Source organism: Zalophus californianus, chromosome 3 (genome assembly GCF_009762305.2).
Source record: "Zalophus californianus isolate mZalCal1 chromosome 3, mZalCal1.pri.v2, whole genome shotgun sequence".
Classification (NCBI taxonomy): Eukaryota; Metazoa; Chordata; class Mammalia; order Carnivora; family Otariidae; genus Zalophus; species Zalophus californianus.
The window spans coordinates 61,198,444-61,207,512 of NC_045597.1; the positions used below are offsets into that span (position 1 = coordinate 61,198,444).

General features: G+C 41.9%; 1 non-coding gene across 1 annotated transcript; it reads right to left on the bottom strand.

Annotated features, from left to right (window-relative positions):
* Positions 1 to 7,132: 7,132 nt before the first annotated feature.
* Positions 7,133 to 7,235, bottom strand: LOC113921140. The gene has a single exon (XR_003519542.1). It is a non-coding gene; the product is annotated as a U6 spliceosomal RNA (small nuclear RNA).
* Between the last annotated feature and the right edge of the window lie 1,834 nt (positions 7,236 to 9,069).

Here is a 9,069-nt window from a genome sequence, read left to right on the forward strand (position 1 = left end):
GCAGAGATAAGTCCACTCAAATATCTCATCTCCTTCTGGAACCAGATCAGTCATTGCAGAGAAGCTTGGTAGAACCCATCTACATCCATCACGTATTTCAGAAGCAAGCAATATTGTGTTAGTATTCTTAAATGGTGAGTTTAAGGAATTTTAAGGAAACGGGGACTCCTTTAAAACAATTTAATAAAGATAATATGGAAAGAATTATAGCCAATTTATTAAATTAAATATACCTACCTAATTAAGATATATGACTTCACTACTTAAAGTCCCAAGTCCTTTGTGTCTTGTTTAATCCTCTCAGATTGCTGTTTTGATGTAGATATTATTCAAGTCATTGCAGTACATGTGCTTCCATTAACTGTCCTTCCTGGTCAGTGCCTTAAGGAGAACTTAAACTCTCTCAAAAAGAGGCACAGCATCAGTTGCTGCCACGAGCTCCAGGACATTCTTGACCTTAGGACAAAGGTTTTTTTTATGAATTCACTTTGGCTCTCTATTTCCCCCTTCCTTTCCTGGCCCTTCCCTCCTGTGTACACTTTGCCCTGCATCTCCTATGATCATGACGGTCTTTGTGCCTGCATTTGACTTCTGTTCCTGTTAATGGCTCCAACTCTCTTCCTGTCTGCTGGCTTCACAGCTTGCCCGACGGCTGCCCCACTCACTCTTTCCTGTGCCCGTCTAGGCATTCAGGCTGCCTCCTCCTGGCGGCGGTGGGGGGGGGGCGGTATGGGGAGGTGTTCTGAGATAAGGCATGGTCTGGTGACTGTGGTGCGTGGGGAGTGGAGGTAAGATGTGGGATGGGGAAGGGTGGGGGGTGTGGGGAGATGTTATGAGATGAGGTGTGGTGGGGAGGTGAGGTAAGACGTGGGATGGGGAGGGATGGGGAGGTGTGAGGAGGTATGCTGAGATGTGGGGACGTGTCATGAGTTGAGGTGTGCTATGGTGAGATATGGGGAGGTATGCTGAGGTGTGGTAGGGTGTAGTGAGCTGTTTCTGTTTTTTTCTAAACTGACTCCATGCACAGTCAGAGGAACGATAACCTGCATGGGAAAATTTATCACTGGTCAAAAAGGCCTAGCTTTCTGGCAATACTGTCTGGTTACGGGTTGACCTTGGAAACCAAACACATTCTGTATGTAATTTGTCTCCCTAACATAGGAAAGTGGCCTGGATCACCTACCACCTGATGTGCGGACCGTCAGTAGCACTTTGCTCTTCTTCACTACTACCCAGGAGGTGTGTGCAGACTTTTCTTAAAAGCTTTTGGAGGGGATCTTTGGAAAAGGTTTTCTACCTCATGATCCCTTGAATAAAACTGCTACATGAAAAGAAAGTAAAGAACCACTTAAAAACTGACATCAAGCTCTACCTATCTCCCCAAGCTTATTTCCACCTCAGGTCTCCTCATTCACAATCACTACCTGCCTTACTCATTTTCTACTGCCCGATCCCCAATCCTACACACCCATATGATTTGTATGTCAAGGGGACAAAATTAGTTTTCAAGATGGTTTTTAATTTTTAAAAATTTTAAAAAGACTTAGTTTTTTTAGAGCAGTTTTAGGTTCACAGGAAAATGGGAGGGGTACAGAGATTTCCCTTATATCCCCTGTCCCCACACACACCTAGGCTCTCCCATTATCAACATCCCTCACCAGAGTGGTACATTTGCTACAACTGATGAACCTATATTAACACATTATCACCCAAAGTCCATAGTTTACCTGAGGGTTCACTCTCGGTGTTGTATGTTATATATTCTATGGGTTTGGACAAATGTAGCCAACATAATAGTATCATTCAGAGTCTTTTCGCTGGCCTAAAAATCCTCTGTACTCTGCCTACTCATCCTTCCCCTCCCTCCTTCCCCCAGGCCCCAGCAACCACTGATCTCCATAGTTTGGCCTTTTCCACAATGTCAAGTACTTGGAATCATACAGAACGTAACCTTCTCAGATTGGCTTCTTGCACTTAGTGATGCGCACTTAAGATCTCTCCATGTCTTTTCATGACTTCACAGCTCATTTCTTTTTAGTACTGAATAACAGTCATTGTCTAGATGTAACACAGTTTATTTATTCACTCACCTACTGAAGGCCATCTTGGTTGCTTCCAAGCTTGGGCAATTATAAACAAAGCCACTGTAAATAGCCATGTTCAGGTTTTTGCATGGACATAAATCTGCAACTCCTTTTTTTTTTTTTAAAGATTTTATTTATTTATTAGAGAGAGAGAAACAGCATGAGAGGGGAGAAGGCCAGAGGGAGAAACAGGCTCCCTGCCGAGCCGGGAGCCCGATGTGGGACTCAATCCCAGGACTCTGGGATCATGACCTGAGCCGAAGGCAGTCGCCTAACCAACTGAGCCACCCAGGCGCCCATCTGCAACTCCTTTGAGTAAGATACCAATAAGGCAGATTGCTGGATTGTATGGTAAGAGTATGTTATTTTTGTAAGAAACTGCCAAACTGTCTTCCAAAGTAATTGTACCTTTTTGTATTCCTGCCTGCGATGAATAAAAGCCCCTATTTCTCCACATCTTTGTCCACATTTGGTGTTAGTATTTTGGACTGTGGCCATTCTAATAGGTGTGTAGTGGTGTCTCACTATTTTACTTTGCATTATATTTAATTTTTAAATTATGTCTTCTTCCAGTTTCTCTATAGATATGTTTTATTTTGCAAAACAAAAATACTTTAAAGAATCTCTAACATGATTGAATAAAAGGTGGTGTTTGATGGTTGAAAGCCTGACTCAACACTGGAACAATAGATATTTATTAACTGTTGAACCATGAAACATCCATCCAGTACTTTGGCATCTGGACCTTAGGCTTTGTCTTCATTCCAGGGCCTGTATTGACCTAGGTAGCCTCCCTCTCAATATAGTTGACCTACAAGCACCTTAGCCTCACAGCTCAGATAAGGTTATCAAGCTAGTCAACTTTATGCTCAAATCTAGCTCTGTTCCTGCTGGGTGTATGACCTTAGGCAATTATCTCCCCTAGAGCCTTTAAAGTCTTATGGCTCCATAAAAAATTAAAATAAAGGAAAAAGCCTTATGGCTCCATTGCCTGAACCAATCCAGTCATAACTCCAGTCTGATCTTTGCCCCCGTGACCAGTCGATTGGCATATACAGTGCAAATTAGCACAACTATAAATTTACGACCTCCAACCACAGACAGATCCTCCACAATGCTGTGCAGTCATCCTACGGGTCTTTAAATCACCCCCTCCACCCTAAATTTCTAAATGATGCTTCCAAACCTTTACCACTCTCCTCATGACCCCTTTCCACAAACCATCATTAGATGGGAACTCCCTCAATCTTTTACCCTCCCTCCACCCAACTAGAGACTTATTTTCATTTACACTGATCATTTCCTCCTTCCACCTCACTTGAGAGGGTATTCCAATACCTGATCAAGGCTACCCTGGATGCCATCCGTTTTTATTTTCTGGGATGCTTTCGTCTTCTCACTTACGCATTCTATTTTATAACCTCAATCCTCTCTCTACTGCTCTCTTCCCTTAGTCTATAAAGCTTTTTTATCTTTAAAGAGAAAAAAAGGCCTCTATCTTCTACACCAACACTTTCTTTTTCATTCACAACCTTCTTCAAAGATTACTCTATGAAGCCATCACTGTTTCTTTACTACCCTCTGCATTCACTACTTTATCCACTTGCAGCTGGCTTCCATTCCCACCCGAATAGTGAAGCTACCTCAGCAGAAGGCCAGGGTGACATCCATATCACCCAACCCCTTATGGAATTCTTAGACTTTGATATACATGCCGTCTGTGTGTCGTTGACCATTGGCCACACCTCTTTCTTAAGTTCCTTCTTCTTTGGCACCTGTGACATCACACTCTGCTGGTTCCCCACCTACCTTTGATGATTTTTTTCTCAGTCTTCCGTCTCTAACTATTATATGCTTATATTCTCTTGGGGTCTGCCCTCACCTTTTCTCTTCATTTCATTCTCACTTTTATTTGGTGATCCCATCTAACTCATAGCTGCAAATTCACCCATAATCCGATGACTTCCTAAAATATTTGCCTAGATATCCCAGACATCCCAGAGCTCTTCTGAGCCCTAGGACAACAGCTCCCTTTTGCACATTTCCACTTGGTGGCCACACAGATGTATCAAATTCAACATGTCCTAATTTAAAGTCTTCATCTTCCCCCCTTCTCCCCCGACCCCATACTTGCCCCTTCTGGGTTCTTGTCTTATTGGGCGATACCACAGAAGCCAGAAATCCGAGTGTTGTTCTTAGCTCCTCATTCAAATCCTCTCTTTTCTTCTATTCTCAATTACTAAAATCCTATTCCAGTTGTTTCCTAAATCTCTTGAGCTTGTCTCTTTCTCTCCAGTCCCTCAACTACTGCTCCATCATCTCTAATCTGGACCCACGTACTTGATTCCTGCCTTATCCTTTCCAATCTATCCTTTGTGAAGCTTCTAGCAACTCCCTTTCCTTGATTTTTTTTTTTAATTAGCATAGTTCCCTTTCCTTGTTAAGGTAACTTTCTAAATAGCATATCAGTCCTCAGTGTAGAGGCTTTAAGTGAGAGGAATATGGCCAGAGGAGAGTAAAGTTATATAAATTAATTTTAATAACTATTTTAATTTATAATTTCTATGTTAAATTTGTAATTTTTAAAAAATATTTTATTTATCTGACAGAGAGAGACACAGCGAGAGAGGGAACACAAGCAGGGGGAGTGGGAGAGGGAGAAGCAGGCTTCCTGCGGAGCAGGGAGCCCCATGTGGGACTCGATCCCAGGACCCTGGGATCATGACCTGAGCCGAAGGCAGACACTTAACCAATGAGCCACACAAGCACCCCTAAATTTATAATTTTTAAAAATTTTAACATTTTATTTATTTATTTTTTAAGATTTTATTTATTTATTTGACAGAGAGAGAGCACAAGTAGGGAGAGTGGCAGAAGAAGATGACCCTGGGATCATGACCTGAGCCGAAGGCAGATGCTTAACCGACTAAGCCACCCAGGCGCCCCTATTGAAGTATAGTTGATACAATGCTACATTACTTTCAGGTGTATTAAGTTTATAATTGTGAAGTATCAGGACATTTACTAGAGGAATGTGCAGAACTTCCATTCTAGATCCTCTTTCTCAGAATCAGGCAAGGTAACATGGCATTCAAGAACCTGGTTTTTGTGGCTAAAATCAAAACCACAAGAAAGAACATGTGTTGGCAAAGTTGTGGAGAAAAAGGAACCCTTTTGCACTGTTGGTGGAAATGCAAACTGGTGTAGCCACTGTAGAAAACAGTATGGAGTTTCCTCAAAAAGTTAAAAATAGAGCTACCCTATGATCCAGTAATTGCATGACTGGGTATTTACCCAAAAAATACAAAAACACTAATTCAAAAGGATATATGCACCCCTCTGTTTATTGCAGCATTATTTATAATAGTCAAATTATGGAAGCAGCCCAAGTAACCATGGATAGATAAATGGATAAAGAAGATGGGATACACACACACACACACACACACACACACACACACACACAATGAAATATGTGTGTGTATAAAAAAAGAATGAAATCTTGTCCTTTGCAATAGCATGGATGGAGCTAGAGAGTCTAATGCTAAGCAAAATAAGTCAGAGGCAGACAAATATTATACGATTTAACTCATATGTAGAATTTAAGAAACAAAACAAACTAGGGGCGCCTGGGTGGCTCAGTTGGTTAAGCGTCTGCCTCCGGCTCAGGTCATGATCCCAGGGTCCTGGGATTGAGTCCTGCATCGGGCTCCCTGCTTGCGGGAAGCCTGCTTCTCCCTCTCCCACTCCCCCTGCTTGTGTTCCCTCTCTCTCTGTGTCTCTCTCTGTCAATCTTTAAAAAAAAAAAGAAACAAAACAAACAAAGGACAAAAGAGAGAGAGAGGGAAACAAACCAAGGAACAGACTCTTAACTCTAGAGAACATATTGATGGTTACCAGAGGGGAGGTGGGTCGGGGGACAGGTGAAATAAGAAATGGGGATTAAGTAGTGTGCTTGGGATGAGCACTGGGTGATGTACGGAATTTACTTTATTGTACACCTGAAACTAATATAACACTATATATTAGCTATACTAGAATTAAAATTAAAAACTTAAAAAGAAAGAACTTGGTTTTTAATAGTTTCCAGTTGCCAGTTTGGTAAAATACACACTATATGAAATTTAGTGCTCAAATCAAATAATAAAAATATGTTTATTTCATTTATACAAAATTTTAAAGTTCTCCCCATATTATGGGGGGAAAAAAGGAATCAGTTTGTCAGTACTTTTCTTAAGATAATATCCAGTTCCCTCTCACTTCTAGATCTGATGTGAGAGAGCTGGCTTTATACTTGGAATGCTAGGAAATAGAGTGGAGGGCAGAGCAGCAGGTTTTATATTTATTTGATTCCTTCTCCCTGTTCCTCCCAATTCTTAGGTCTAGGGAGAGAAGGAAACTGGCAGCAGAAGTACCTATATACATATATATATATATCTGCGACATTTTTTTTCTAGGTCCAATAACAATTTTATTCCTTAGGAACAAAGACATGCAGGAAAGAAACTGCAAAAGGACATGAGCACGAACAACAAAATGGCACAGGGGCGGGGCGGGGGGTGCCAGATGGATGGTATGTTCCACGGTGGAGCCTGTCAGGCCCTGGTTTCTCGGATTAACGTCTGCCCCATCCCCAAGCGCCCATTACACAGGTAGAGGGTGGAGGCAAGCTTCCTTACCCTGTTCAAAGGAGATAAACGTAACTGTTTATTCCCAGGGGCCTCTCAGGGCCACCAAAACCTCCCCATCAAGAGTGGAGGTAGTCGGGGCGCCTGGGTGGCTCAGTCGGTTAAGCATCTGCCTTGGGCTCAGGTCATGATCTCGGGGTCCTGGGATGGAGACCCGCATCGGGCTCCCTGCTCCGTGGGGAGCCTGCTTCTCCCTTTCTCTCTGCCACTCCCCCTGCTTGCTCTCTCGCTCTCTCTCTCTCTCTCTCTGTCTGCCAAATATATAAATAAAATCTTAAAAAAAAAAAGAATGGAGGTAGATAAGAGTGAGAGGGGCCTGGGGGTCACAGACATACACACACACACACACACATAAACATATTTAATATAGAACGCTTCACGAATTTGTCACCCTTGCACAGGGGCCACGCTGATCTTCTCTGTATCACTCCAATCTTAGTATATGTGCTGCCAAAGCGAGCGCTATATATATTTCTCTTTTTTTTGATTGAGATATAACTGACATACATTATAGTATTTGTTTCAGATGTACAACATAATGACTCAATATTTGTATATATTAGGAGATGATCACCACAATAAGTCTAGTAAATATCCATCACCACACATAGTTACAAGTATTTTTTCTTGCATAGAGCTTTTAAGATCTACTCTCTTAGCAACTTTCACATATATGATAGAGTACCATTAACTATAGTCACCATGCCTCTATTTTTATTCAGTATATTTTTAATACTTTTTGATATCTGATATGACGATTATCTCCTCTTTCCTTTTTTAAAGGCCATATTATCTTTAATTTTAACCCTACTCTTTTAAATTAATTTATTTATTTAGAGACAGTACACGAGCAGGGGAGGGGCAGAGGGAGAAGGAGAAAGAAAGAGTCTCCAGTAGACTCCGTGCTGAGCTCAGAGCCTGAAACAGGGCTTGATCCCACAATCTCAAGATCATGACCTGAGCCAAAATCAAGAGTCAGACTCAACTGACTGAGCCACCCAGGCGCCCCAATCCCACTCCTGCTTTTCAAAATGTCTATTATTCTCACAAGCTTATGCCAAATAAAATTAAATCTTAGGTCGCTAAAGAGAAAAAGGATCAAGGAGGAGTGGATATTTAGAGTTTCTTTTTATTTCATTTTCCAAAAATAAGACTGAAAGGCATCTTGAAATTTTTGAATGGCTCACTGTAGAGATTAGGACGGACTCTGGAAGCCACGATTTCCTGACTTTGAATTCCAGCTCCACTGCTCACAAGCTGGGTAGGCTTGGATAAGTCTCTTAACCTCTCTGTGTCCTCAGCAGTAACACACTGGGATAATACTGTAATACCTACTACAGGCTTGTTGTGAAGATTGAACAAGTGAATACATAAATCTCTTGGACAGTGCCTGGCAGGTAGGAAGTTCTTAGTAAATGCTGACTCACAGTAATGCCTCCCCTAGCACCACGAGAACAGAAACTTCTGTTTCAGCCACTACCCCATCACCAACATCTAGAAAACAGCAATAAATGTTTGCAATTCAATTCACTGAAGTTCAACAAATATTCATGAATACTTATGACAGGCCTGACAGGTACCAGAGATCCAGGGATGAGTAAGAATTGGGCCCTGGCCTAGAGAAGTGAAGACAGACAGGATAGTGTTCTCTCTCCACTATTTCTTTGCATATGCTATTCCTCTGCCTGGAACAGCACTCCCCCCCCCCCCCCCGCCTCCCTCCCCCGCCCCCACACATACCTCTTCCTCTGGGTAATTCTTACATTATTCACATCCTTAAAACTCTCAGCTCAGATACTACATTTCCACAGAAAAGCTTTCTGGACGTCCCAGTATGGGTGGGGCACCTTCCGCCTCCCTCCTCGTCTTAGCAGGTGATAATTTGTCTGTCTCCTCCCATTGACAAGACTGAGCAATCCGAGGTCGGGACAGTGCATCACAGCTCTGGGGCCTTAGCGCCCAGCCCAGTCTCTGCTACGTAGTCTGTGCATAATATGTGGTAAAGAAATGAAAGATGGTGAAAAAACTTGGTAATCTTTACAGGACAAGAGGAGTTTTGGGGTTTTTTTTTGAACAGCTGTGTCGGAGCTTTAAGAAGAAAGACATATACTATACTGCAAATTATTTTTAAGTGGCATAATAAGCCAAGCTTCATAAAAATCTCCTTTTCACCCTTCTTAGGTACTAAATTGTTTTTTTTCTAATTTTAACTTTTAAAAAATATTTTATTTATTTATTTGACAGAGAGAGACATAGTGAGAGCAGGAACACAAGCAGGGGAAGTGGGAGAGGGAGAA